Below are 24,800 nucleotides of genomic sequence, written 5' to 3'. Positions count from 1 at the left end.
TTCTAAAATGTATTGACCTAAGGAGGAAATCAATTAAATCCCTTCAACTTGTTAGAAAATGCATTCATTTGCCCAAGTGAATCATAAGACTTGAACAAAATGCATCAGCGATTCGTTTTTCCATGCAACTTTCAGGAACGGCACAGGACTGCCCAATTTCTGTGCGCATTCGTGCGGAGCGCGCGCGTGTCTACACTTTGTGTAGCCGTTAGCGATGAGGCTAATGATAACCTTCTTGTGGTAGAGAAGGAAAGGCTTCCCCCAAAACCTTCTCAATTAAATGTTAACTGCAAAGTAGCCTATGCCAGCCTGGCAGAATTATATCATGATTATTTGCGTCAATCCAGTGGCCATTTGTTTTGCAAACTCCGCAATCACATGAGCGCTACAGCAACACCGCTTAACCAAACAAAGGTCTCTCCCTGGCGCACACTCGGGTTTAAAGGGTAACTACACCCCAAAATCGAAATGTCTTCCATTTTTCCCAGACCTCAAAAGTGGTCTCCTGATAGGCTTTAAACAATGTCGTGGACATAGAACATCCAAACGTGTTATATTTCTATTACAAAGGTGTACTTTTGAGGTTGAAAACCTGCAGAAACAGGGACAAACGGTCAACGGGGAAATGTAAACGGAGAAAAGGGGGACTTTGGGGGAATCAGGCAAAACATTGAAGGGATTTTACTGGGCCCTAATGGACTACACACATTGACAGTCTCCTAGACTAAAAAGAAATGCTGAATGTACTGCCTACATTTTGAGGGAAACGCACCGTCCAATATTTGCTTTGATTTGATCAGGGCAGGGAAGCACTAACAAACTGCATTTAGTCCAATAAAAAGACACAATATTATTAGGGCCATAAATAAAAGGCAGTTGCTCTGCTCCATGCATGACACAAGAGAACCCTCTACCGGAGCAAAAAGCTTACAGCACCTGGTATTCCCAGGCGGTCTCCCATCCAAGTACTAACCAGGCCCGACCCTGCTTAGCTTCCGAGACGGACGAGATCGGGCGTATTCAGGCTGGTATGGCCGTAAGCGAAGGGACGATTCTTGGTACACTATATAAAGTCAACGTGTCGCTCACTCATAAGAGACAGCGAAATGTCCACTTTGTGACACACTCTGAAAAAGCTCAAACCTTGCTTACATTTCCACGCCCTATATTTGACTCTTGTGGGCGGGGGGGAGAGAGGGCATATCCTATGTTGACACTTATGACAACTTCATAGACTAGGGCCCTAGAAAATACGGCTCGCCCACACGGAGTCACGGAATCCAGACATTAAACCGAAATTCAACAATATTCTAAAATGTATTGACCTAAGGAGGAAATCAATTAAATCCCTTCAACTTGTTAGAAAATGCATTCATTTGCCCAAGTGAATCATAAGACTTGAACAAAATGCATCAGCGATTCGTTTTTCCATGCAACTTTCAGGAACGGCACAGGACTGCCCAATTTCTGTGCGCATTCGTGCGGAGCGCGCGCGTGTCTACACTTTGTGTAGCCGTTAGCGATGAGGCTAATGATAACCTTCTTGTGGTAGAGAAGGAAAGGCTTCCCCCAAAACCTTCTCAATTAAATGTTAACTGCAAAGTAGCCTATGCCAGCCTGGCAGAATTATATCATGATTATTTGCGTCAATCCAGTGGCCATTTGTTTTGCAAACTCCGCAATCACATGAGCGCTACAGCAACACCGCTTAACCAAACAAAGGTCTCTCCCTGGCGCACACTCGGGTTTAAAGGGTAACTACACCCCAAAATCGAAATGTCTTCCATTTTTCCCAGACCTCAAAAGTGGTCTCCTGATGCTTTAAACAATGTCGTGGACATAGAACATCCAAACGTGTTATATTTCTATTACAAAGGTGTACTTTTGAGGTTGAAAACCTGCAGAAACAGGGACAAACGGTCAACGGGGAAATGTAAACGGAGAAAAGGGGGGACTTTGGGGGAATCAGGCAAAACATTGAAGGGATTTTACTGGGCCCTAATGGACTACACACATTGACAGTCTCCTAGACTAAAAAGAAATGCTGAATGTACTGCCTACATTTTGAGGGAAACGCACCGTCCAATATTTGCTTTGATTTGATCAGGGCAGGGAAGCACTAACAAACTGCATTTAGTCCAATAAAAAGACACAATATTATTAGGGCCATAAATAAAAGGCAGTTGCTCTGCTCCATGCATGACACAAGAGAACCCTCTACCGGAGCAAAAAGCTTACAGCACCTGGTATTCCCAGGCGGTCTCCCATCCAAGTACTAACCAGGCCCGACCCTGCTTAGCTTCCGAGATCGGACGAGATCGGGCGTATTCAGGCTGGTATGGCCGTAAGCGAAGGGACAATTCTTGGTACACTATATAAAGTCAACGTGTCGCTCACTCATAAGAGACAGCGAAATGTCCACTTTGTGACACACTCTGAAAAAGCTCAAACCTTGCTTACATTCCCACGCCCTATATTTGACTCTTGTGGGCGGGGGGGGAGAGAGGGCATATCCTATGTTGACACTTATGACAACTTCATAGACTAGGGCCCTAGAAAATACGGCTCGCCCACACGGAGTCACGGAATCCAGACATTAAACCGAAATTCAACAATATTCTAAAATGTATTGACCTAAGGAGGAAATCAATTAAATCCCTTCAACTTGTTAGAAAATGCATTCATTTGCCCAAGTGAATCATAAGACTTGAACAAAATGCATCAGCGATTCGTTTTTCCATGCAACTTTCAGGAACGGCACAGGACTGCCCAATTTCTGTGCGCATTCGTGCGGAGCGCGCGTGTCTACACTTTGTGTAGCCGTTAGCGATGAGGCTAATGATAACCTTCTTGTGGTAGAGAAGGAAAGGCTTCCCCCAAAACCTTCTCAATTAAATGTTAACTGCAAAGTAGCCTATGCCAGCCTGGCAGAATTATATCATGATTATTTGCGTCAATCCAGTGGCCATTTGTTTTGCAAACTCCGCAATCACATGAGCGCTACAGCAACACCGCTTAACCAAACAAAGGTCTCTCCCTGGCGCACACTCGGGTTTAAAGGGTAACTACACCCCAAAATCGAAATGTCTTCCATTTTTCCCAGACCTCAAAAGTGGTCTCCTGATAGGCTTTAAACAATGTCGTGGACATAGAACATCCAAACGTGTTATATTTCTATTACAAAGGTGTACTTTTGAGGTTGAAAACCTGCAGAAACAGGGACAAACGGTCAACGGGGAAATGTAAACGGAGAAAAGGGGGGACTTTGGGGGAATCAGGCAAAACATTGAAGGGATTTTACTGGGCCCTAATGGACTACACACATTGACAGTCTCCTAGACTAAAAGAAATGCTGAATGTACTGCCTACATTTTGAGGGAAACGCACCGTCCAATATTTGCTTTGATTTGATCAGGGCAGGGAAGCACTAACAAACTGCATTTAGTCCAATAAAAAGACACAATATTATTAGGGCCATAAATAAAAGGCAGTTGCTCTGCTCCATGCATGACACAAGAGAACCCTCTACCGGAGCAAAAAGCTTACAGCACCTGGTATTCCCAGGCGGTCTCCCATCCAAGTACTAACCAGGCCCGACCCTGCTTAGCTTCCGAGATCGGACGAGATCGGGCGTATTCAGGCTGGTATGGCCGTAAGCGAAGGGACAATTCTTGGTACACTATATAAAGTCAACGTGTCGCTCACTCATAAAAGACAGCGAAATGTCCACTTTGTGACACACTCTGAAAAAGCTCAAACCTTGCTTACATTTCCACGCCCTATATTTGACTCTTGTGGGCGGGGGGGGGAGAGAGGGCATATCCTATGTTGACACTTATGACAACTTCATAGACTAGGGCCCTAGAAAATACGGCTCGCCCACACGGAGTCACGGAATCCAGACATTAAACCGAAATTCAACAATATTCTAAAATGTATTGACCTAAGGAGGAAATCAATTAAATCCCTTCAACTTGTTAGAAAATGCATTCATTTGCCCAAGTGAATCATAAGACTTGAACAAAATGCATCAGCGATTCGTTTTTCCATGCAACTTTCAGGAACGGCACAGGACTGCCCAATTTCTGTGCGCATTCGTGCGGAGCGCGCGCGTGTCTACACTTTGTGTAGCCGTTAGCGATGAGGCTAATGATAACCTTCTTGTGGTAGAGAAGGAAAGGCTTCCCCCAAAACCTTCTCAATTAAATGTTAACTGCAAAGTAGCCTATGCCAGCCTGGCAGAATTATATCATGATTATTTGCGTCAATCCAGTGGCCATTTGTTTTGCAAACTCCGCAATCACATGAGCGCTACAGCAACACCGCTTAACCAAACAAAGGTCTCTCCCTGGCGCACACTCGGGTTTAAAGGGTAACTACACCCCAAAATCGAAATGTCTTCCATTTTTCCCAGACCTCAAAAGTGGTCTCCTGATAGGCTTTAAACAATGTCGTGGACATAGAACATCCAAACGTGTTATATTTCTATTACAAAGGTGTACTTTTGAGGTTGAAAACCTGCAGAAACAGGGACAAACGGTCAACGGGGAAATGTAAACGGAGAAAAGGGGGGACTTTGGGGGAATCAGGCAAAACATTGAAGGGATTTTACTGGGCCCTAATGGACTACACACATTGACAGTCTCCTAGACTAAAAAGAAATGCTGAATGTACTGCCTACATTTTGAGGGAAACGCACCGTCCAATATTTGCTTTGATTTGATCAGGGCAGGGAAGCACTAACAAACTGCATTTAGTCCAATAAAAAGACACAATATTATTAGGGCCATAAATAAAAGGCAGTTGCTCTGCTCCATGCATGACACAAGAGAACCCTCTACCGGAGCAAAAGCTTACAGCACCTGGTATTCCCAGGCGGTCTCCCATCCAAGTACTAACCAGGCCCGACCCTGCTTAGCTTCCGAGATCGGACGAGATCGGGCGTATTCAGGCTGGTATGGCCGTAAGCGAAGGGACAATTCTTGGTACACTATATAAAGTCAACGTGTCGCTCACTCATAAGAGACAGCGAAATGTCCACTTTGTGACACACTCTGAAAAAGCTCAAACCTTGCTTACATTTCCACGCCCTATATTTGACTCTTGTGGGCGGGGGGGGAGAGAGGGCATATCCTATGTTGACACTTATGACAACTTCATAGACTAGGGCCCTAGAAAATACGGCTCGCCCACACGGAGTCACGGAATCCAGACATTAAACCGAAATTCAACAATATTCTAAAATGTATTGACCTAAGGAGGAAATCAATTAAATCCCTTCAACTTGTTAGAAAATGCATTCATTTGCCCAAGTGAATCATAAGACTTGAACAAAATGCATCAGCGATTCGTTTTTCCATGCAACTTTCAGGAACGGCACAGGACTGCCCAATTTCTGTGCGCATTCGTGCGGAGCGCGCGTGTCTACACTTTGTGTAGCCGTTAGCGATGAGGCTAATGATAACCTTCTTGTGGTAGAGAAGGAAAGGCTTCCCCCAAAACCTTCTCAATTAAATGTTAACTGCAAAGTAGCCTATGCCAGCCTGGCAGAATTATATCATGATTATTTGCGTCAATCCAGTGGCCATTTGTTTTGCAAACTCCGCAATCACATGAGCGCTACAGCAACACCGCTTAACCAAACAAAGGTCTCTCCCTGGCGCACACTCGGGTTTAAAGGGTAACTACACCCCAAAATCGAAATGTCTTCCATTTTTCCCAGACCTCAAAAGTGGTCTCCTGATAGGCTTTAAACAATGTCGTGGACATAGAACATCCAAACGTGTTATATTTCTATTACAAAGGTGTACTTTTGAGGTTGAAAACCTGCAGAAACAGGGACAAACGGTCAACGGGGAAATGTAAACGGAGAAAAGGGGGACTTTGGGGGAATCAGGCAAAACATTGAAGGGATTTTACTGGGCCCTAATGGACTACACACATTGACAGTCTCCTAGACTAAAAAGAAATGCTGAATGTACTGCCTACATTTTGAGGGAAACGCACCGTCCAATATTTGCTTTGATTTGATCAGGGCAGGGAAGCACTAACAAACTGCATTTAGTCCAATAAAAAGACACAATATTATTAGGGCCATAAATAAAAGGCAGTTGCTCTGCTCCATGCATGACACAAGAGAACCCTCTACCGGAGCAAAAGCTTACAGCACCTGGTATTCCCAGGCGGTCTCCCATCCAAGTACTAACCAGGCCCGACCCTGCTTAGCTTCCGAGATCGGACGAGATCGGGCGTATTCAGGCTGGTATGGCCGTAAGCGAAGGGACGATTCTTGGTACACTATATAAAGTCAACGTGTCGCTCACTCATAAGAGACAGCGAAATGTCCACTTTGTGACACACTCTGAAAAAGCTCAAACCTTGCTTACATTTCCACGCCCTATATTTGACTCTTGTGGGCGGGGGGGGAGAGAGGGCATATCCTATGTTGACACTTATGACAACTTCATAGACTAGGGCCCTAGAAAATACGGCTCGCCCACACGGAGTCACGGAATCCAGACATTAAACCGAAATTCAACAATATTCTAAAATGTATTGACCTAAGGAGGAAATCAATTAAATCCCTTCAACTTGTTAGAAAATGCATTCATTTGCCCAAGTGAATCATAAGACTTGAACAAAATGCATCAGCGATTCGTTTTTCCATGCAACTTTCAGGAACGGCACAGGACTGCCCAATTTCTGTGCGCATTCGTGCGGAGCGCGCGCGTGTCTACACTTTGTGTAGCCGTTAGCGATGAGGCTAATGATAACCTTCTTGTGGTAGAGAAGGAAAGGCTTCCCCCAAAACCTTCTCAATTAAATGTTAACTGCAAAGTAGCCTATGCCAGCCTGGCAGAATTATATCATGATTATTTGCGTCAATCCAGTGGCCATTTGTTTTGCAAACTCCGCAATCACATGAGCGCTACAGCAACACCGCTTAACCAAACAAAGGTCTCTCCCTGGCGCACACTCGGGTTTAAAGGGTAACTACACCCCAAAATCGAAATGTCTTCCATTTTTCCCAGACCTCAAAAGTGGTCTCCTGATAGGCTTTAAACAATGTCGTGGACATAGAACATCCAAACGTGTTATATTTCTATTACAAAGGTGTACTTTTGAGGTTGAAAACCTGCAGAAACAGGGACAAACGGTCAACGGGGAAATGTAAACGGAGAAAAGGGGGACTTTGGGGGAATCAGGCAAAACATTGAAGGGATTTTACTGGGCCCTAATGGACTACACACATTGACAGTCTCCTAGACTAAAAAGAAATGCTGAATGTACTGCCTACATTTTGAGGGAAACGCACCGTCCAATATTTGCTTTGATTTGATCAGGGCAGGGAAGCACTAACAAACTGCATTTAGTCCAATAAAAAGACACAATATTATTAGGGCCATAAATAAAAGGCAGTTGCTCTGCTCCATGCATGACACAAGAGAACCCTCTACCGGAGCAAAAGCTTACAGCACCTGGTATTCCCAGGCGGTCTCCCATCCAAGTACTAACCAGGCCCGACCCTGCTTAGCTTCCGAGATCGGACGAGATCGGGCGTATTCAGGCTGGTATGGCCGTAAGCGAAGGGACAATTCTTGGTACACTATATAAAGTCAACGTGTCGCTCACTCATAAGAGACAGCGAAATGTCCACTTTGTGACACACTCTGAAAAAGCTCAAACCTTGCTTACATTTCCACGCCCTATATTTGACTCTTGTGGGCGGGGGGGGAGAGAGGGCATATCCTATGTTGACACTTATGACAACTTCATAGACTAGGGCCCTAGAAAATACGGCTCGCCCACACGGAGTCACGGAATCCAGACATTAAACCGAAATTCAACAATATTCTAAAATGTATTGACCTAAGGAGGAAATCAATTAAATCCCTTCAACTTGTTAGAAAATGCATTCATTTGCCCAAGTGAATCATAAGACTTGAACAAAATGCATCAGCGATTCGTTTTTCCATGCAACTTTCAGGAACGGCACAGGACTGCCCAATTTCTGTGCGCATTCGTGCGGAGCGCGCGCGTGTCTACACTTTGTGTAGCCGTTAGCGATGAGGCTAATGATAACCTTCTTGTGGTAGAGAAGGAAAGGCTTCCCCCAAAACCTTCTCAATTAAATGTTAACTGCAAAGTAGCCTATGCCAGCCTGGCAGAATTATATCATGATTATTTGCGTCAATCCAGTGGCCATTTGTTTTGCAAACTCCGCAATCACATGAGCGCTACAGCAACACCGCTTAACCAAACAAAGGTCTCTCCCTGGCGCACACTCGGGTTTAAAGGGTAACTACACCCCAAAATCGAAATGTCTTCCATTTTTCCCAGACCTCAAAAGTGGTCTCCTGATAGGCTTTAAACAATGTCGTGGACATAGAACATCCAAACGTGTTATATTTCTATTACAAAGGTGTACTTTTGAGGTTGAAAACCTGCAGAAACAGGGACAAACGGTCAACGGGGAAATGTAAACGGAGAAAAGGGGGACTTTGGGGGAATCAGGCAAAACATTGAAGGGATTTTACTGGGCCCTAATGGACTACACACATTGACAGTCTCCTAGACTAAAAAGAAATGCTGAATGTACTGCCTACATTTTGAGGGAAACGCACCGTCCAATATTTGCTTTGATTTGATCAGGGCAGGGAAGCACTAACAAACTGCATTTAGTCCAATAAAAAGACACAATATTATTAGGGCCATAAATAAAAGGCAGTTGCTCTGCTCCATGCATGACACAAGAGAACCCTCTACCGGAGCAAAAGCTTACAGCACCTGGTATTCCCAGGCGGTCTCCCATCCAAGTACTAACCAGGCCCGACCCTGCTTAGCTTCCGAGATCGGACGAGATCGGGCGTATTCAGGCTGGTATGGCCGTAAGCGAAGGGACGATTCTTGGTACACTATATAAAGTCAACGTGTCGCTCACTCATAAGAGACAGCGAAATGTCCACTTTGTGACACACTCTGAAAAAGCTCAAACCTTGCTTACATTTCCACGCCCTATATTTGACTCTTGTGGGCGGGGGGGGAGAGAGGGCATATCCTATGTTGACACTTATGACAACTTCATAGACTAGGGCCCTAGAAAATACGGCTCGCCCACACGGAGTCACGGAATCCAGACATTAAACCGAAATTCAACAATATTCTAAAATGTATTGACCTAAGGAGGAAATCAATTAAATCCCTTCAACTTGTTAGAAAATGCATTCATTTGCCCAAGTGAATCATAAGACTTGAACAAAATGCATCAGCGATTCGTTTTTCCATGCAACTTTCAGGAACGGCACAGGACTGCCCAATTTCTGTGCGCATTCGTGCGGAGCGCGCGCGTGTCTACACTTTGTGTAGCCGTTAGCGATGAGGCTAATGATAACCTTCTTGTGGTAGAGAAGGAAAGGCTTCCCCCAAAACCTTCTCAATTAAATGTTAACTGCAAAGTAGCCTATGCCAGCCTGGCAGAATTATATCATGATTATTTGCGTCAATCCAGTGGCCATTTGTTTTGCAAACTCCGCAATCACATGAGCGCTACAGCAACACCGCTTAACCAAACAAAGGTCTCTCCCTGGCGCACACTCGGGTTTAAAGGGTAACTACACCCCAAAATCGAAATGTCTTCCATTTTTCCCAGACCTCAAAAGTGGTCTCCTGATAGGCTTTAAACAATGTCGTGGACATAGAACATCCAAACGTGTTATATTTCTATTACAAAGGTGTACTTTTGAGGTTGAAAACCTGCAGAAACAGGGACAAACGGTCAACGGGGAAATGTAAACGGAGAAAAGGGGGGACTTTGGGGGAATCAGGCAAAACATTGAAGGGATTTTACTGGGCCCTAATGGACTACACACATTGACAGTCTCCTAGACTAAAAAGAAATGCTGAATGTACTGCCTACATTTTGAGGGAAACGCACCGTCCAATATTTGCTTTGATTTGATCAGGGCAGGGAAGCACTAACAAACTGCATTTAGTCCAATAAAAAGACACAATATTATTAGGGCCATAAATAAAAGGCAGTTGCTCTGCTCCATGCATGACACAAGAGAACCCTCTACCGGAGCAAAAGCTTACAGCACCTGGTATTCCCAGGCGGTCTCCCATCCAAGTACTAACCAGGCCCGACCCTGCTTAGCTTCCGAGATCGGACGAGATCGGGCGTATTCAGGCTGGTATGGCCGTAAGCGAAGGGACGATTCTTGGTACACTATATAAAGTCAACGTGTCGCTCACTCATAAGAGACAGCGAAATGTCCACTTTGTGACACACTCTGAAAAAGCTCAAACCTTGCTTACATTTCCACGCCCTATATTTGACTCTTGTGGGCGGGGGGGGAGAGAGGGCATATCCTATGTTGACACTTATGACAACTTCATAGACTAGGGCCCTAGAAAATACGGCTCGCCCACACGGAGTCACGGAATCCAGACATTAAACCGAAATTCAACAATATTCTAAAATGTATTGACCTAAGGAGGAAATCAATTAAATCCCTTCAACTTGTTAGAAAATGCATTCATTTGCCCAAGTGAATCATAAGACTTGAACAAAATGCATCAGCGATTCGTTTTTCCATGCAACTTTCAGGAACGGCACAGGACTGCCCAATTTCTGTGCGCATTCGTGCGGAGCGCGCGCGTGTCTACACTTTGTGTAGCCGTTAGCGATGAGGCTAATGATAACCTTCTTGTGGTAGAGAAGGAAAGGCTTCCCCAAAACCTTCTCAATTAAATGTTAACTGCAAAGTAGCCTATGCCAGCCTGGCAGAATTATATCATGATTATTTGCGTCAATCCAGTGGCCATTTGTTTTGCAAACTCCGCAATCACATGAGCGCTACAGCAACACCGCTTAACCAAACAAAGGTCTCTCCCTGGCGCACACTCGGGTTTAAAGGGTAACTACACCCCAAAATCGAAATGTCTTCCATTTTTCCCAGACCTCAAAAGTGGTCTCCTGATAGGCTTTAAACAATGTCGTGGACATAGAACATCCAAACGTGTTATATTTCTATTACAAAGGTGTACTTTTGAGGTTGAAAACCTGCAGAAACAGGGACAAACGGTCAACGGGGAAATGTAAACGGAGAAAAGGGGGGACTTTGGGGGAATCAGGCAAAACATTGAAGGGATTTTACTGGGCCCTAATGGACTACACACATTGACAGTCTCCTAGACTAAAAAGAAATGCTGAATGTACTGCCTACATTTTGAGGGAAACGCACCGTCCAATATTTGCTTTGATTTGATCAGGGCAGGGAAGCACTAACAAACTGCATTTAGTCCAATAAAAAGACACAATATTATTAGGGCCATAAATAAAAGGCAGTTGCTCTGCTCCATGCATGACACAAGAGAACCCTCTACCGGAGCAAAAGCTTACAGCACCTGGTATTCCCAGGCGGTCTCCCATCCAAGTACTAACCAGGCCCGACCCTGCTTAGCTTCCGAGATCGGACGAGATCGGGCGTATTCAGGCTGGTATGGCCGTAAGCGAAGGGACGATTCTTGGTACACTATATAAAGTCAACGTGTCGCTCACTCATAAGAGACAGCGAAATGTCCACTTTGTGACACACTCTGAAAAAGCTCAAACCTTGCTTACATTTCCACGCCCTATATTTGACTCTTGTGGGCGGGGGGGGGGAGAGAGGGCATATCCTATGTTGACACTTATGACAACTTCATAGACTAGGGCCCTAGAAAATACGGCTCGCCCACACGGAGTCACGGAATCCAGACATTAAACCGAAATTCAACAATATTCTAAAATGTATTGACCTAAGGAGGAAATCAATTAAATCCCTTCAACTTGTTAGAAAATGCATTCATTTGCCCAAGTGAATCATAAGACTTGAACAAAATGCATCAGCGATTCGTTTTTCCATGCAACTTTCAGGAACGGCACAGGACTGCCCAATTTCTGTGCGCATTCGTGCGGAGCGCGCGCGTGTCTACACTTTGTGTAGCCGTTAGCGATGAGGCTAATGATAACCTTCTTGTGGTAGAGAAGGAAAGGCTTCCCCCAAAACCTTCTCAATTAAATGTTAACTGCAAAGTAGCCTATGCCAGCCTGGCAGAATTATATCATGATTATTTGCGTCAATCCAGTGGCCATTTGTTTTGCAAACTCCGCAATCACATGAGCGCTACAGCAACACCGCTTAACCAAACAAAGGTCTCTCCCTGGCGCACACTCGGGTTTAAAGGGTAACTACACCCCAAAATCGAAATGTCTTCCATTTTTCCCAGACCTCAAAAGTGGTCTCCTGATAGGCTTTAAACAATGTCGTGGACATAGAACATCCAAACGTGTTATATTTCTATTACAAAGGTGTACTTTTGAGGTTGAAAACCTGCAGAAACAGGGACAAACGGTCAACGGGGAAATGTAAACGGAGAAAAGGGGGGACTTTGGGGGAATCAGGCAAAACATTGAAGGGATTTTACTGGGCCCTAATGGACTACACACATTGACAGTCTCCTAGACTAAAAAGAAATGCTGAATGTACTGCCTACATTTTGAGGGAAACGCACCGTCCAATATTTGCTTTGATTTGATCAGGGCAGGGAAGCACTAACAAACTGCATTTAGTCCAATAAAAAGACACAATATTATTAGGGCCATAAATAAAAGGCAGTTGCTCTGCTCCATGCATGACACAAGAGAACCCTCTACCGGAGCAAAAAGCTTACAGCACCTGGTATTCCCAGGCGGTCTCCCATCCAAGTACTAACCAGGCCCGACCCTGCTTAGCTTCCGAGATCGGACGAGATCGGGCGTATTCAGGCTGGTATGGCCGTAAGCGAAGGGACGATTCTTGGTACACTATATAAAGTCAACGTGTCGCTCACTCATAAGAGACAGCGAAATGTCCACTTTGTGACACACTCTGAAAAAAGCTCAAACCTTGCTTACATTTCCACGCCCTATATTTGACTCTTGTGGGCGGGGGGGGAGAGAGGGCATATCCTATGTTGACACTTATGACAACTTCATAGACTAGGGCCCTAGAAAATACGGCTCGCCCACACGGAGTCACGGAATCCAGACATTAAACCGAAATTCAACAATATTCTAAAATGTATTGACCTAAGGAGGAAATCAATTAAATCCCTTCAACTTGTTAGAAAATGCATTCATTTGCCCAAGTGAATCATAAGACTTGAACAAAATGCATCAGCGATTCGTTTTTCCATGCAACTTTCAGGAACGGCACAGGACTGCCCAATTTCTGTGCGCATTCGTGCGGAGCGCGCGCGTGTCTACACTTTGTGTAGCCGTTAGCGATGAGGCTAATGATAACCTTCTTGTGGTAGAGAAGGAAAGGCTTCCCCCAAAACCTTCTCAATTAAATGTTAACTGCAAAGTAGCCTATGCCAGCCTGGCAGAATTATATCATGATTATTTGCGTCAATCCAGTGGCCATTTGTTTTGCAAACTCCGCAATCACATGAGCGCTACAGCAACACCGCTTAACCAAACAAAGGTCTCTCCCTGGCGCACACTCGGGTTTAAAGGGTAACTACACCCCAAAATCGAAATGTCTTCCATTTTTCCCAGACCTCAAAAGTGGTCTCCTGATAGGCTTTAAACAATGTCGTGGACATAGAACATCCAAACGTGTTATATTTCTATTACAAAGGTGTACTTTTGAGGTTGAAAACCTGCAGAAACAGGGACAAACGGTCAACGGGGAAATGTAAACGGAGAAAAGGGGGACTTTGGGGGAATCAGGCAAAACATTGAAGGGATTTTACTGGGCCCTAATGGACTACACACATTGACAGTCTCCTAGACTAAAAAGAAATGCTGAATGTACTGCCTACATTTTGAGGGAAACGCACCGTCCAATATTTGCTTTGATTTGATCAGGGCAGGGAAGCACTAACAAACTGCATTTAGTCCAATAAAAAGACACAATATTATTAGGGCCATAAATAAAAGGCAGTTGCTCTGCTCCATGCATGACACAAGAGAACCCTCTACCGGAGCAAAAGCTTACAGCACCTGGTATTCCCAGGCGGTCTCCCATCCAAGTACTAACCAGGCCCGACCCTGCTTAGCTTCCGAGATCGGACGAGATCGGGCGTATTCAGGCTGGTATGGCCGTAAGCGAAGGGACGATTCTTGGTACACTATATAAAGTCAACGTGTCGCTCACTCATAAGAGACAGCGAAATGTCCACTTTGTGACACACTCTGAAAAAGCTCAAACCTTGCTTACATTTCCACGCCCTATATTTGACTCTTGTGGGCGGGGGGGAGAGAGGGCATATCCTATGTTGACACTTATGACAACTTCATAGACTAGGGCCCTAGAAAATACGGCTCGCCCACACGGAGTCACGGAATCCAGACATTAAACCGAAATTCAACAATATTCTAAAATGTATTGACCTAAGGAGGAAATCAATTAAATCCCTTCAACTTGTTAGAAAATGCATTCATTTGCCCAAGTGAATCATAAGACTTGAACAAAATGCATCAGCGATTCGTTTTTCCATGCAACTTTCAGGAACGGCACAGGACTGCCCAATTTCTGTGCGCATTCGTGCGGAGCGCGCGCGTGTCTACACTTTGTGTAGCCGTTAGCGATGAGGCTAATGATAACCTTCTTGTGGTAGAGAAGGAAAGGCTTCCCCCAAAACCTTCTCAATTAAATGTTAACTGCAAAGTAGCCTATGCCAGCCTGGCAGAATTATATCATGATTATTTGCGTCAATCCAGTGGCCATTTGTTTTGCAAACTCCGCAATCACATGAGCGCTACAGCAACACCGCTTAACCAAACAAAGGTCTCTCCCTGGCGCACACTCGGGTTTAAAGGGTAACTACACCCCAAAATCGAAATGTCTTCCATTTTTCCCAGACCTCAAAAGTGGTCTCCTGATAGGCTTTAAACAATGTCGTGGACATAGAACATCCAAACGTGTTATATTTCTATTACAAAGGTGTACTTTTGAGGTTGAAAACCTGCAGAAACAGGGACAAACGGTCAACGGGGAAATGTAAACGGAGAAAAGGGGGACTTTGGGGGAATCAGGCAAAACATTGAAGGGATTTTACTGGGCCCTAATGGACTACACACATTGACAGTCTCCTAGACTAAAAAGAAATGCTGAATGTACTGCCTACATTTTGAGGGAAACGCACCGTCCAATATTTGCTTTGATTTGATCAGGGCAGGGAAGCACTAACAAACTGCATTTAGTCCAATAAAAAGACACAATATTATTAGGGCCATAAATAAAAGGCAGTTGCTCTGCTCCATGCATGACACAAGAGAACCCTCTACCGGAGCAAAAGCTTACAGCACCTGGTATTCCCAGGCGGTCTCCCATCCAAGTACTAACCAGGCCCGACCCTGCTTAGCTTCCGAGATCGGACGAGATCGGGCGTATTCAGGCTGGTATGGCCGTAAGCGAAGGGACAATTCTTGGTACACTATATAAAGTCAACGTGTCGCTCACTCATAAGAGACAGCGAAATGTCCACTTTGTGACACACTCTGAAAAAGCTCAAACCTTGCTTACATTTCCACGCCCTATATTTGACTCTTGTGGGCGGGGGGGAGAGAGGGCATATCCTATGTTGACACTTATGACAACTTCATAGACTAGGGCCCTAGAAAATACGGCTCGCCCACACGGAGTCACGGAATCCAGACATTAAACCGAAATTCAACAATATTCTAAAATGTATTGACCTAAGGAGGAAATCAATTAAATCCCTTCAACTTGTTAGAAAATGCATTCATTTGCCCAAGTGAATCATAAGACTTGAACAAAATGCATCAGCGATTCGTTTTTCCATGCAACTTTCAGGAACGGCACAGGACTGCCCAATTTCTGTGCGCATTCGTGCGGAGCGCGCGCGTGTCTACACTTTGTGTAGCCGTTAGCGATGAGGCTAATGATAACCTTCTTGTGGTAGAGAAGGAAAGGCTTCCCCCAAAACCTTCTCAATTAAATGTTAACTGCAAAGTAGCCTATGCCAGCCTGGCAGAATTATATCATGATTATTTGCGTCAATCCAGTGGCCATTTGTTTTGCAAACTCCGCAATCACATGAGCGCTACAGCAACACCGCTTAACCAAACAAAGGTCTCTCCCTGGCGCACACTCGGGTTTAAAGGGTAACTACACCCCAAAATCGAAATGTCTTCCATTTTTCCCAGACCTCAAAAGTGGTCTCCTGATAGGCTTTAAACAATGTCGTGGACATAGAACATCCAAACGTGTTATATTTCTATTACAAAGGTGTACTTTTGAGGTTGAAAACCTGCAGAAACAGGGACAAACGGTCAACGGGGAAATGTAAACGGAGAAAAGGGGGACTTTGGGGGAATCAGGCAAAACATTGAAGGGATTTTACTGGGCCCTAATGGACTACACACATTGACAGTCTCCTAGACTAAAAAGAAATGCTGAATGTACTGCCTACATTTTGAGGGAAACGCACCGTCCAATATTTGCTTTGATTTGATCAGGGCAGGGAAGCACTAACAAACTGCATTTAGTCCAATAAAAAGACACAATATTATTAGGGCCATAAATAAAAGGCAGTTGCTCTGCTCCATGCATGACACAAGAGAACCCTCTACCGGAGCAAAAAGCTTACAGCACCTGGTATTCCCAGGCGGTCTCCCATCCAAGTACTAACCAGGCCCGACCCTGCTTAGCTTCCGAGATCGGACGAGATCGGGCGTATTCAGGCTGGTATGGCCGTAAGCGAAGGCACGATTCTTGGTACACTATATAAAGTCAACGTGTCGCTCACTCATAAGAGACAGCGAAATGTCCACTTTGTGACACACTCTGAAAAAGCTCAAACCTTGCTTACATTTCCACGCCCTATGTTTGACTCTTGTGGGCGGGGGGGGAGAGAGGGCATATCCTATGTTGACACTTATGACAACTTCATAGACTAGGGCCCTAGAAAATACGGCTCGCCCACACGGAGTCACGGAATCCAGACATTAAACCGAAATTCAACAATATTCTAAAATGTATTGACCTAAGGAGGAAATCAATTAAATCCCTTCAACTTGTTAGAAAATGCATTCATTTGCCCAAGTGAATCATAAGACTTGAACAAAATGCATCAGCGATTCGTTTTTCCATGCAACTTTCAGGAACGGCACAGGACTGCCCAATTTCTGTGCGCATTCGTGCGGAGCGCGCGCGTGTCTACACTTTGTGTAGCCGTTAGCGATGAGGCTAATGATAACCTTCTTGTGGTAGAGAAGGAAAGGCTTCCCCCAAAACCTTCTCAATTAAATGTTAACTGCAAAGTAGCCTATGCCAGCCTGGCAGAATTATATCATGATTATTTGCGTCAATCCAGTGGCCATTTGTTTTGCAAACTCCGCAATCACATGAGCGCTACAGCAACACCGCTTAACCAAACAAAGGTCTCTCCCTGGCGCACACTCGGGTTTAAAGGGTAACTACACCCCAAAATCGAAATGTCTTCCATTTTTCCCAGACCTCAAAAGTGGTCTCCTGATAGGCTTTAAACAATGTCGTGGACATAGAACATCCAAACGTGTTATATTTCTATTACAAAGGTGTACTTTTGAGGTTGAAAACCTGCAGAAACAGGGACAAACGGTCAACGGGGAAATGTAAACGGAGAAAAGGGGGGACTTTGGGGGAATCAGGCAAAACATTGAAGGGATTTTACTGGGCCCTAATGGACTACACACATTGACAGTCTCCTAGACTAAAAAGAAATGCTGAATGTACTGCCTACATTTTGAGGGAAACGCACCGTCCAATATTTGCTTTGATTTGATCAGGGCAGGGAAGCACTAACAAACTGCATTTAGTCCAATAAAAAGACACAATATTATTAGGGCCATAAATAAAAGGCAGTTGCTCTGCTCCATGCATGACACAAGAGAACCCTCTACCGGAGCAAAAGCTTACAGCACCTGGTATTCCCAGGCGGTCTCCCATCCAAGTACTAACCAGGCCCGACCCTGCTTAGCTTCCGAGATCGGACGAGATCGGGCGTATTCAGGCTGGTATGGCCGTAAGCGAAGGGACAATTCTTGGTACACTATATAAAGTCAACGTGTCGCTCACTCATAAGAGACAGCGAAATGTCCACTTTGTGACACACTCTGAAAAAGCTCAAACCTTGCTTACATTTCCACGCCCTATATTTGACTCTTGTGGGCGGGGGGGGAGAGAGGGCATATCCTATGTTGACACTTATGACAACTTCATAGACTAGGGCCCTAGAAAATACGGCTCGCCCACACGGAGTCACGGAATCCAGACATTAAACCGAAATTCAACAATATTCTAAAATGTATTGACCTAAGGAGGAAATCAATTAAATCCCTTCAACTTGTTAGAAAATGCATTCATTTGCCCAAGTGAATCATAAGACTTGAACAAAATGCATCAGCGATTCGTTTTTCCATGCAACTTTCAGGAACGGCACAGGACTGCCCAATTTCTGTGCGCATTCGTGCGGAGCGCGCGCGTGTCTACACTTTGTGTAGCCGTTAGCGATGAGGCTAATGATAACCTTCTTGTGGTAGAGAAGGAAAGGCTTCCCCCAAAACCTTCTCAATTAAATGTTAACTGCAAAGTAGCCTATGCCAGCCTGGCAGAATTATATCATGATTATTTGCGTCAATCCAGTGGCCATTTGTTTTGCAAACTCCGCAATCACATGAGCGCTACAGCAACACCGCTTAACCAAACAAAGGTCTCTCCCTGGCGCACACTCGGGTTTAAAGGGTAACTACACCCCAAAATCGAAATGTCTTCCATTTTTCCCAGACCTCAAAAGTGGTCTCCTGATAGGCTTTAAACAATGTCGTGGACATAGAACATCCAAACGTGTTATATTTCTATTACAAAGGTGTACTTTTGAGGTTGAAAACCTGCAGAAACAGGGACAAACGGTCAACGGGGAAATGTAAACGGAGAAAAGGGGGACTTTGGGGGAATCAGGCAAAACATTGAAGGGATTTTACTGGGCCCTAATGGACTACACACATTGACAGTCTCCTAGACTAAAAAGAAATGCTGAATGTACTGCCTACATTTTGAGGGAAACGCACCGTCCAATATTTGCTTTGATTTGATCAGGGCAGGGAAGCACTAACAAACTGCATTTAGTCCAATAAAAAGACACAATATTATTAGGGCCATAAATAAAAGGCAGTTGCTCTGCTCCATGCATGACACAAGAGAACCCTCTACCGGAGCAAAAAGCTTACAGCACCTGGTATTCCCAGGCGGTCTCCCATCCAAGTACTAACCAGGCCCGACCCTGCTTAGCTTCCGAGATCGGACGAGATCGGGCGTATTCAGGCTGGTATGGCCGTAAGCGAAGGGACAATTCTTGGTACACTATATAAAGTCAACGTGTCGCTCACTCATAAGAGACAGCGAAATGTCCACTTTGTGACACACTCTGAAAAAGCTCAAACCTTGCTTACATTTCCACGCCCTATATTTGACTCTTGTGGGCGGGGGGGGAGAGAGGGCATATCCTATGTTGACACTTATGACAACTTCATAGACTAGGGCCCTAGAAAATACGGCTCGCCCACACGGAGTCACGGAATCCAGACATTAAACCGAAATTCAACAATATTCTAAAATGTATTGACCTAAGGAGGAAATCAATTAAATCCCTTCAACTTGTTAGAAAATGCATTCATTTGCCCAAGTGAATCATAAGACTTGAACAAAATGCATCAGCGATTCGTTTTTCCATGCAACTTTCAGGAACGGCACAGGACTGCCCAATTTCTGTGCGCATTCGTGCGGAGCGCGCGCGTGTCTACACTTTGTGTAGCCGTTAGCGATGAGGCTAATGATAACCTTCTTGTGGTAGAGAAGGAAAGGCTTCCCCCAAAACCTTCTCAATTAAATGTTAACTGCAAAGTAGCCTATGCCAGCCTGGCAGAATTATATCATGATTATTTGCGTCAATCCAGTGGCCATTTGTTTTGCAAACTCCGCAATCACATGAGCGCTACAGCAACACCGCTTAACCAAACAAAGGTCTCTCCCTGGCGCACACTCGGGTTTAAAGGGTAACTACACCCCAAAATCGAAATGTCTTCCATTTTTCCCAGACCTCAAAAGTGGTCTCCTGATAGGCTTTAAACAATGTCGTGGACATAGAACATCCAAACGTGTTATATTTCTATTACAAAGGTGTACTTTTGAGGTTGAAAACCTGCAGAAACAGGGACAAACGGTCAACGGGGAAATGTAAACGGAGAAAAGGGGGGACTTTGGGGGAATCAGGCAAAACATTGAAGGGATTTTACTGGGCCCTAATGGACTACACACATTGACAGTCTCCTAGACTAAAAAGAAATGCTGAATGTACTGCCTACATTTTGAGGGAAACGCACCGTCCAATATTTGCTTTGATTTGATCAGGGCAGGGAAGCACTAACAAACTGCATTTAGTCCAATAAAAAGACACAATATTATTAGGGCCATAAATAAAAGGCAGTTGCTCTGCTCCATGCATGACACAAGAGAACCCTCTACCGGAGCAAAAGCTTACAGCACCTGGTATTCCCAGGCGGTCTCCCATCCAAGTACTAACCAGGCCCGACCCTGCTTAGCTTCCGAGATCGGACGAGATCGGGCGTATTCAGGCTGGTATGGCCGTAAGCGAAGGGACGATTCTTGGTACACTATATAAAGTCAACGTGTCGCTCACTCATAAGAGACAGCGAAATGTCCACTTTGTGACACACTCTGAAAAAGCTCAAACCTTGCTTACATTTCCACGCCCTATATTTGACTCTTGTGGGCGGGGGGGAGAGAGGGCATATCCTATGTTGACACTTATGACAACTTCATAGACTAGGGCCCTAGAAAATACGGCTCGCCCACACGGAGTCACGGAATCCAGACATTAAACCGAAATTCAACAATATTCTAAAATGTATTGACCTAAGGAGGAAATCAATTAAATCCCTTCAACTTGTTAGAAAATGCATTCATTTGCCCAAGTGAATCATAAGACTTGAACAAAATGCATCAGCGATTCGTTTTTCCATGCAACTTTCAGGAACGGCACAGGACTGCCCAATTTCTGTGCGCATTCGTGCGGAGCGCGCGTGTCTACACTTTGTGTAGCCGTTAGCGATGAGGCTAATGATAACCTTCTTGTGGTAGAGAAGGAAAGGCTTCCCCAAAACCTTCTCAATTAAATGTTAACTGCAAAGTAGCCTATGCCAGCCTGGCAGAATTATATCATGATTATTTGCGTCAATCCAGTGGCCATTTGTTTTGCAAACTCCGCAATCACATGAGCGCTACAGCAACACCGCTTAACCAAACAAAGGTCTCTCCCTGGCGCACACTCGGGTTTAAAGGGTAACTACACCCCAAAATCGAAATGTCTTCCATTTTTCCCAGACCTCAAAAGTGGTCTCCTGATAGGCTTTAAACAATGTCGTGGACATAGAACATCCAAACGTGTTATATTTCTATTACAAAGGTGTACTTTTGAGGTTGAAAACCTGCAGAAACAGGGACAAACGGTCAACGGGGAAATGTAAACGGAGAAAAGGGGGACTTTGGGGGAATCAGGCAAAACATTGAAGGGATTTTACTGGGCCCTAATGGACTACACACATTGACAGTCTCCTAGACTAAAAAGAAATGCTGAATGTACTGCCTACATTTTGAGGGAAACGCACCGTCCAATATTTGCTTTGATTTGATCAGGGCAGGGAAGCACTAACAAACTGCATTTAGTCCAATAAAAAGACACAATATTATTAGGGCCATAAATAAAAGGCAGTTGCTCTGCTCCATGCATGACACAAGAGAACCCTCTACCGGAGCAAAAGCTTACAGCACCTGGTATTCCCAGGCGGTCTCCCATCCAAGTACTAACCAGGCCCGACCCTGCTTAGCTTCCGAGATCGGACGAGATCGGGCGTATTCAGGCTGGTATGGCCGTAAGCGAAGGGACGATTCTTGGTACACTATATAAAGTCAACGTGTCGCTCACTCATAAGAGACAGCGAAATGTCCACTTTGTGACACACTCTGAAAAAGCTCAAACCTTGCTTACATTTCCACGCCCTATGTTTGACTCTTGTGGGCGGGGGGGGGGGGAGAGAGGGCATATCCTATGTTGACACTTATGACAACTTCATAGACTAGGGCCCTAGAAAATACGGCTCGCCCACACGGAGTCACGGAATCCAGACATTAAACCGAAATTCAACAATATTCTAAAATGTATTGACCTAAGGAGGAAATCAATTAAATCCCTTCAACTTGTTAGAAAATGCATTCATTTGCCCAAGTGAATCATAAGACTTGAACAAAATGCATCAGCGATTCGTTTTTCCATGCAACTTTCAGGAACGGCACAGGACTGCCCAATTTCTGTGCGCATTCGTGCGGAGCGCGCGCGTGTCTACACTTTGTGTAGCCGTTAGCGATGAGGCTAATGATAACCTTCTTGTGGTAGAGAAGGAAAGGCTTCCCCCAAAACCTTCTCAATTAAATGTTAACTGCAAAGTAGCCTATGCCAGCCTGGCAGAATTATATCATGATTATTTGCGTCAATCCAGTGGCCATTTGTTTTGCAAACTCCGCAATCACATGAGCGCTACAGCAACACCGCTTAACCAAACAAAGGTCTCTCCCTGGCGCACACTCGGGTTTAAAGGGTAACTACACCCCAAAATCGAAATGTCTTCCATTTTTCCCAGACCTCAAAAGTGGTCTCCTGATAGGCTTTAAACAATGTCGTGGACATAGAACATCCAAACGTGTTATATTTCTATTACAAAGGTGTACTTTTGAGGTTGAAAACCTGCAGAAACAGGGACAAACGGTCAACGGGGAAATGTAAACGGAGAAAAGGGGGACTTTGGGGGAATCAGGCAAAACATTGAAGGGATTTTACTGGGCCCTAATGGACTACACACATTGACAGTCTCCTAGACTAAAAGAAATGCTGAATGTACTGCCTACATTTTGAGGGAAACGCACCGTCCAATATTTGCTTTGATTTGATCAGGGCAGGGAAGCACTAACAAACTGCATTTAGTCCAATAAAAAGACACAATATTATTAGGGCCATAAATAAAAGGCAGTTGCTCTGCTCCATGCATGACACAAGAGAACCCTCTACCGGAGCAAAAAGCTTACAGCACCTGGTATTCCCAGGCGGTCTCCCATCCAAGTACTAACCAGGCCCGACCCTGCTTAGCTTCCGAGATCGGACGAGATCGGGCGTATTCAGGCTGGTATGGCCGTAAGCGAAGGGACGATTCTTGGTACACTATATAAAGTCAACGTGTCGCTCACTCATAAGAGACAGCGAAATGTCCACTTTGTGACACACTCTGAAAAAGCTCAAACCTTGCTTACATTTCCACGCCCTATATTTGACTCTTGTGGGCGGGGGGGGAGAGAGGGCATATCCTATGTTGACACTTATGACAACTTCATAGACTAGGGCCCTAGAAAATACGGCTCGCCCACACGGAGTCACGGAATCCAGACATTAAACCGAAATTCAACAATATTCTAAAATGTATTGACCTAAGGAGGAAATCAATTAAATCCCTTCAACTTGTTAGAAAATGCATTCATTTGCCCAAGTGAATCATAAGACTTGAACAAAATGCATCAGCGATTCGTTTTTCCATGCAACTTTCAGGAACGGCACAGGACTGCCCAATTTCTGTGCGCATTCGTGCGGAGCGCGCGCGTGTCTACACTTTGTGTAGCCGTTAGCGATGAGGCTAATGATAACCTTCTTGTGGTAGAGAAGGAAAGGCTTCCCCCAAAACCTTCTCAATTAAATGTTAACTGCAAAGTAGCCTATGCCAGCCTGGCAGAATTATATCATGATTATTTGCGTCAATCCAGTGGCCATTTGTTTTGCAAACTCCGCAATCACATGAGCGCTACAGCAACACCGCTTAACCAAACAAAGGTCTCTCCCTGGCGCACACTCGGGTTTAAAGGGTAACTACACCCCAAAATCGAAATGTCTTCCATTTTTCCCAGACCTCAAAAGTGGTCTCCTGATAGGCTTTAAACAATGTCGTGGACATAGAACATCCAAACGTGTTATATTTCTATTACAAAGGTGTACTTTTGAGGTTGAAAACCTGCAGAAACAGGGACAAACGGTCAACGGGGAAATGTAAACGGAGAAAAGGGGGGACTTTGGGGGAATCAGGCAAAACATTGAAGGGATTTTACTGGGCCCTAATGGACTACACACATTGACAGTCTCCTAGACTAAAAAGAAATGCTGAATGTACTGCCTACATTTTGAGGGAAACGCACCGTCCAATATTTGCTTTGATTTGATCAGGGCAGGGAAGCACTAACAAACTGCATTTAGTCCAATAAAAAGACACAATATTATTAGGGCCATAAATAAAAGGCAGTTGCTCTGCTCCATGCATGACACAAGAGAACCCTCTACCGGAGCAAAAAGCTTACAGCACCTGGTATTCCCAGGCGGTCTCCCATCCAAGTACTAACCAGGCCCGACCCTGCTTAGCTTCCGAGATCGGACGAGATCGGGCGTATTCAGGCTGGTATGGCCGTAAGCGAAGGGACGATTCTTGGTACACTATATAAAGTCAACGTGTCGCTCACTCATAAGAGACAGCGAAATGTCCACTTTGTGACACACTCTGAAAAAGCTCAAACCTTGCTTACATTTCCACGCCCTATATTTGACTCTTGTGGGCGGGGGGGGGAGAGAGGGCATATCCTATGTTGACACTTATGACAACT

General features: G+C 44.8%; 19 non-coding genes across 19 annotated transcripts; all 19 read right to left on the bottom strand.

The window, feature by feature from the left end:
* Positions 1 to 924: 924 nt before the first annotated feature.
* Positions 925 to 1,042, bottom strand: LOC123743581 (5S ribosomal RNA). Its single transcript, XR_006770437.1, has one exon. It is a non-coding gene; the product is annotated as a 5S ribosomal RNA (ribosomal RNA).
* Positions 1,043 to 2,231: 1,189 nt separating this feature from the next.
* On the bottom strand, positions 2,232 to 2,350 carry LOC123743574 (5S ribosomal RNA). The gene has a single exon (XR_006770430.1). It is a non-coding gene; the product is annotated as a 5S ribosomal RNA (ribosomal RNA).
* A 1,189-nt stretch (positions 2,351 to 3,539) lies between these two features.
* On the bottom strand, positions 3,540 to 3,658 carry LOC123743573 (5S ribosomal RNA). Its single transcript, XR_006770429.1, has one exon. It is a non-coding gene; the product is annotated as a 5S ribosomal RNA (ribosomal RNA).
* Positions 3,659 to 4,850: 1,192 nt separating this feature from the next.
* LOC123743571 (5S ribosomal RNA) lies at positions 4,851 to 4,969 on the bottom strand. The gene has a single exon (XR_006770427.1). It is a non-coding gene; the product is annotated as a 5S ribosomal RNA (ribosomal RNA).
* A 1,188-nt stretch (positions 4,970 to 6,157) lies between these two features.
* LOC123743570 (5S ribosomal RNA) lies at positions 6,158 to 6,276 on the bottom strand. The gene has a single exon (XR_006770426.1). It is a non-coding gene; the product is annotated as a 5S ribosomal RNA (ribosomal RNA).
* A 1,190-nt stretch (positions 6,277 to 7,466) lies between these two features.
* LOC123743569 (5S ribosomal RNA) lies at positions 7,467 to 7,585 on the bottom strand. The gene has a single exon (XR_006770425.1). It is a non-coding gene; the product is annotated as a 5S ribosomal RNA (ribosomal RNA).
* Positions 7,586 to 8,775: 1,190 nt separating this feature from the next.
* Positions 8,776 to 8,894, bottom strand: LOC123743568 (5S ribosomal RNA). Its single transcript, XR_006770424.1, has one exon. It is a non-coding gene; the product is annotated as a 5S ribosomal RNA (ribosomal RNA).
* Positions 8,895 to 10,085: 1,191 nt separating this feature from the next.
* Positions 10,086 to 10,204, bottom strand: LOC123743567 (5S ribosomal RNA). Its single transcript, XR_006770423.1, has one exon. It is a non-coding gene; the product is annotated as a 5S ribosomal RNA (ribosomal RNA).
* A 1,190-nt stretch (positions 10,205 to 11,394) lies between these two features.
* On the bottom strand, positions 11,395 to 11,513 carry LOC123743678 (5S ribosomal RNA). Its single transcript, XR_006770534.1, has one exon. It is a non-coding gene; the product is annotated as a 5S ribosomal RNA (ribosomal RNA).
* A 1,194-nt stretch (positions 11,514 to 12,707) lies between these two features.
* On the bottom strand, positions 12,708 to 12,826 carry LOC123743677 (5S ribosomal RNA). Its single transcript, XR_006770533.1, has one exon. It is a non-coding gene; the product is annotated as a 5S ribosomal RNA (ribosomal RNA).
* A 1,191-nt stretch (positions 12,827 to 14,017) lies between these two features.
* On the bottom strand, positions 14,018 to 14,136 carry LOC123743676 (5S ribosomal RNA). The gene has a single exon (XR_006770532.1). It is a non-coding gene; the product is annotated as a 5S ribosomal RNA (ribosomal RNA).
* A 1,189-nt stretch (positions 14,137 to 15,325) lies between these two features.
* Positions 15,326 to 15,444, bottom strand: LOC123743675 (5S ribosomal RNA). The gene has a single exon (XR_006770531.1). It is a non-coding gene; the product is annotated as a 5S ribosomal RNA (ribosomal RNA).
* A 1,190-nt stretch (positions 15,445 to 16,634) lies between these two features.
* On the bottom strand, positions 16,635 to 16,753 carry LOC123743674 (5S ribosomal RNA). Its single transcript, XR_006770530.1, has one exon. It is a non-coding gene; the product is annotated as a 5S ribosomal RNA (ribosomal RNA).
* Positions 16,754 to 17,944: 1,191 nt separating this feature from the next.
* On the bottom strand, positions 17,945 to 18,063 carry LOC123743672 (5S ribosomal RNA). Its single transcript, XR_006770528.1, has one exon. It is a non-coding gene; the product is annotated as a 5S ribosomal RNA (ribosomal RNA).
* Positions 18,064 to 19,254: 1,191 nt separating this feature from the next.
* Positions 19,255 to 19,373, bottom strand: LOC123743671 (5S ribosomal RNA). The gene has a single exon (XR_006770527.1). It is a non-coding gene; the product is annotated as a 5S ribosomal RNA (ribosomal RNA).
* A 1,191-nt stretch (positions 19,374 to 20,564) lies between these two features.
* LOC123743670 (5S ribosomal RNA) lies at positions 20,565 to 20,683 on the bottom strand. The gene has a single exon (XR_006770526.1). It is a non-coding gene; the product is annotated as a 5S ribosomal RNA (ribosomal RNA).
* A 1,186-nt stretch (positions 20,684 to 21,869) lies between these two features.
* On the bottom strand, positions 21,870 to 21,988 carry LOC123743669 (5S ribosomal RNA). The gene has a single exon (XR_006770525.1). It is a non-coding gene; the product is annotated as a 5S ribosomal RNA (ribosomal RNA).
* Positions 21,989 to 23,182: 1,194 nt separating this feature from the next.
* Positions 23,183 to 23,301, bottom strand: LOC123743668 (5S ribosomal RNA). The gene has a single exon (XR_006770524.1). It is a non-coding gene; the product is annotated as a 5S ribosomal RNA (ribosomal RNA).
* A 1,192-nt stretch (positions 23,302 to 24,493) lies between these two features.
* On the bottom strand, positions 24,494 to 24,612 carry LOC123743667 (5S ribosomal RNA). The gene has a single exon (XR_006770523.1). It is a non-coding gene; the product is annotated as a 5S ribosomal RNA (ribosomal RNA).
* Between the last annotated feature and the right edge of the window lie 188 nt (positions 24,613 to 24,800).

This window comes from Salmo salar, chromosome ssa06, assembly GCF_905237065.1.
Source record: "Salmo salar chromosome ssa06, Ssal_v3.1, whole genome shotgun sequence".
Taxonomy (NCBI): Eukaryota; Metazoa; Chordata; class Actinopteri; order Salmoniformes; family Salmonidae; genus Salmo; species Salmo salar.
This window is presented reverse-complemented; position numbering and strand designations above follow the sequence as displayed.